The following is a 4,454-nucleotide window of genomic DNA, read 5'->3' as shown; positions in this document are numbered from 1 at the left end:
GGTTAGCTCAATTTAACACATATTAAGTGATTATTATGGACCAGACACTGTGCTTTTATGGATGCATGATCCCACCACTGAGAGTCATACATACCTATTTCAGGGCAGGGAAAGTAGAATAACACAGAGGATGTAGAAAACTCTGCTTCTGGAGGAAGACGTCAGCCAAGGGCACATTTCCACCGTGCCTTAAAGGATGGGTTAAGTTTTTCAAAGTTAAAGTAGGACAGTGGGTGTCTGGAAAAGCCTGAAGAAACACACAGAGGTGTTAAAGTACATAGTACCTCCAGGGAAAACGAGACAGCTTGTACACAAAAGGAAGCAGCACCCAGAAATTAAGCATTAACTGTTTACTGGTGAGTAACTGAGTTACAGTAAGCAGTCATCTTCTTACCGGATTTGCATGGAGGAGGAGAAAAAACGGGCCACAGAGTGGTGAGGATGTAAACCCTAACTTACCTGAATAAAACAGTTTATATAATTATATATTTTAAGATAAAATCATAAGGATAATTTTAATTGTTTTCTTTTTGTATTAACAGATTTTAATCTTAGAAATTAAGACTAGAAATGTTGATGAGAATCAAGCCCATGAGAGGCTGTGTTAAAATCTATACATGTACAAAAATGAAGATGCCATGCTCCCTATTTGCTAGGACTTGGTGTTTAACAGGAAAAGGGATTCTGTGGAGAAGCCATTCTTCTCCAGTGCAGGAGAGGTCAGATGACTTAAATTCTCTCTCCAGAATTCTGAAATGCTCTCTGCAGAGACCAAGATAAGGACTCCAAAAGGTCAGAGCCTTGTGCCATGACAACATGGTATCTCAGAGGGCAGAGGCAAATTCCAAGTTTCCCAAGAAAACGTTGATATATTCCTAGCATCTACCACCAATTATGGAACAGTGAATACTTGAGGTGTGCCCTGCCATGAGAGTTTTCATTCTCATTTTACCTCTTGAGCTGAGGGGGAGCTGGAAGGTGGGACCGGTGCTAGGGTTATAGGATGGGATGAGCAAGGCTTCATCTCCCTGCAACATCCTACATGAATCATAGGCTCTGACACTTCACTCAGCTCTTGACTCTGCTGAGACTTAAGAATCCTGAAGGTCTTTGTTTCAGATCAACTCTCTGCCCCTGGCTCTTTGTTGCAAAACTTGGTCAGCACAGCGAATTCATGGTTTTCTAGAGCAGGCAGCTTGTGGAAGACCAAGGAAAGGACTTGCTCCACCTCAGCCCAGAACGTGGGCACATTAACCTCAGCTTCCCACCTGTCACTGCTGTAACCCTTCTGAGTCACATTCCTTCTCCTGGGCATCCTCCTACATGGCTCTCAGCCCAACTCCCACCAGGAAGGGAGGATGTGCCTGTCACAAGACCTCTTATGACCTTTGGGGATGCTTTAGGAAAACTCTGGAAGATGTGGTTCAACCGGCCTGGGCCTTGTGCCTCCTCGCCCTGGGGGCCACAAAAGGGGCTGGGCTGCCACCCCTTAGGCACAGAGTCACCATTCAGAAGTGGGACACGTTCATACTTCTTCCCATCCTGCCTTTTCTGCATCCAGCTGGCAGTGGACACATTGTGCTAAGTACTAGGTCCTATCAGAGGAGGAGACTCCCGGCCCCACTGCTGGTTGTGGTATGTGGAGCCATCCTCAGTTTCCTTCAGAATCAGTGAGGCAGGGCATCCCACAGCCCCCATACCACACCGTGAGGAGACCACAGCCCTTTCTGCCCTTACTCTCCCCTCTGGTAGGTCAGAAGGTGGGAATGCAGAGGTGCCACCTTCTGAGAGAAATGAAGTGTCCAGAACAGAGCCCTCCCATCCGCTCAGGGCAACCTTTGTCTTTCTGCTTCCTACTTCTCTCCTCCAGCCCCTGAAACTCCCTGGCCCCTGGCTGACAATTAGGATGCCACACTTCCTCCCACGTGACCACTAACCTCAACTGTGCTTTCCTGCTCACCAGGATTCACATGCTACTACCAATTTCTTAGGCCCTAACAAAAAAAAACCTTGCCATGGTAACTTCCAGAATTCCTCTTCATCTCTGGCTTTGGCTCTTGGTATCAACCCCCCGCCCCCAGCCATGATCTTTCCTAGTTCCTTATCACCCCTTCAGGTATTCGCCTTGCTCCCTTAACCGTAGAGAAACCATTCTTTGCATGAGACACAGAGTCCTTCCTCACTACTGTTACTTTTTCTCTACTTACTACCAGTGAAGCATCTGTGCTTTTAGCCAAGGCCAACCCCTCAACCTGGGACTTACTCCTATTATGATATACTTCTGCACCATGACCCTGCCTCTCTTGCAGTTCTCTCTTTCTCTCCTGCATCATGGTTTTCCTCCCACCTCACTGACTACTTCTCAGTCTCTGCTTATCGGTTCCTTTTTCCTCCAAATTCTTAATGTTGGGGTGTACCAGGCCTGGTCCTTAGATCGTTCCTTCATTAACAATCATTGTCTGGATGATCTTTTCCAGTCTCATGGTTTTACATGCCTTTCTTTCTCCTCCCCTCCTCCCTCTCCCCCTCCTCCTTCATCTTCTTCATCATCATCATCATCTAACCTTAATCTACCTTTCTATCTAGTTGTCTATAGTTAGGACCTTCCCTGATGAGTATTAAGCTTCCGTGTTGAGAACAGACTGTTAGAAGTATGGTCTCAGGCAGAAGTTGGGGTCAGTTATTACACTACTGCAGTAATAATAGCAGCAGAGTGAGTGAGAAGTGGTTGTGTTATGAATTCATTTCAGAAGGTAGAGACAACAGAGTGGACTGGACATGGACAGTTAGGGAAAAAATGTCAAGGAAGACATCAATGTTTTTGTCCTGAACAACTGCAAAGATGCCACTGCCATTAACTGATGTTATGAATACTGTGATTGGAGCATGTTTCATACGTGTAATGAGATAATGGATGGGCACAGGGAATCAAGAATGTACTGTTCTACAGTTTAAGATGAATATTGGACATTCAAGTATATGTGTTGATTAGACAATCTGGGCATGTAGACTGTCTATCCCGTGAAATCACGAGTTCCACTTTTAAATTCTATGTCTTTGCCATGTTAGTTATAGCTATTTGCATATAATAAATAAACATTTTAATTGAATGTAAAATAGTTCTCGAAGTTATTTTTTAAGTTTATTTTATCTTCCTTCCATTTTGAGATATAATTGACATACAGCACCATGTGAGTTTAAGGTGCACAGCATAATCAAGGTTATTTTATTGTGACCCTTCTGGGGCCCTTCTGAGCTGAGTACCCCAGTAATCCCATGGCAGGACTCCTTATTCCATAGCACTCAACATACCAATGTAATGATTTGTTTGCCTCCACAGCCCAGACTTTGTATTCAAGTACCATTAAGGTATTATTATGCCAACCACTATCCTAGGCCCTGGGCATATGAGACACTATTGTATTATTTAGGCAAGAATGAGTGAGTAATTTAACAAACAGAGACAGTAAACACAGAAAAAAGGGGGCAAAGTTGAGATATATCAAGATTAGAACACAGTCACTGACTTCATGTTTGAGCTGAGCAAAAACACGGGTTTATAGTTATACCAATCCCTAACACTGAACAATTTTGTAGGGTGGAGGGTGAGTGTTCAGAAATTTTAATTTGCATTGCCCTTGGACAACAAGGTTCAACTCACTGCTCTTCATCACACTATGAACCACCAAAACTCAGTTTATTCGTCCCCATCCCCCAAAAGCAAGTGGGCACTGGGTTGGCTTCCTGGTTCAAGCAAACCAGTCTTTTCTCTTATTATGCCCTCTTCAGGACCATGTCAGCTTCTATCCCAAGTACTCAGACTTCCATCTACATGCTCTCCCTTCCTGCTTATCTCCTGCCTACCCTTGGGAGTTTCCATGTCCTACTGTGATGTTCATTCCCAGTGTCACTTATTCCACGCAGCTGATAGACAGAGGAGGTGGGATACAGGCAAGAGAACTACAGCCGCCTCCCAGGTGAGTTCTCCAGAAAGATCTAACATAACCGACAGGAGCAGAAGGGGAGATTCTATCATTTGTTTTTGGTATTTATCATATTATCTATATGCTATTGATAATACAAAGCACCTCCTCAAGATTGGAACACTGGCACTCTCCTAAATATCTCCCTTCCAGATTGTGACATACATATAGAAGTCATCAGTGAATTTTGCCTGGGGCAAAAAATTCCTGGCCACTCGTTCTTGACAGTACTGCCCTCCACATTGCTTCTCTGGGCCAAGGACACCATGATATTAATCAAATTCAAGTCTGACCTTTAACTTCAATGTATCTTAGACAAGGGCCTTCCTTCTCTGCTCAAGTCCCTTTTATCCACAGTCCAGGGGGTTTGGGGTTGCGGCGGGGGGTTGGGGGGGGGGTGGGTGTGGAATGCTGTCCCAGCTTAAGAGTGGGTTAAAGCTCCTTCCCTAGATAGGAACGACATTTACCTCC

This window comes from Bison bison, unplaced genomic scaffold (genome assembly GCF_000754665.1).
Source record: "Bison bison bison isolate TAMUID 2011002044 unplaced genomic scaffold, Bison_UMD1.0 scf7180017864230, whole genome shotgun sequence".
Classification (NCBI taxonomy): domain Eukaryota; kingdom Metazoa; phylum Chordata; class Mammalia; order Artiodactyla; family Bovidae; genus Bison; species Bison bison.
This window is presented reverse-complemented; position numbering follows the sequence as displayed.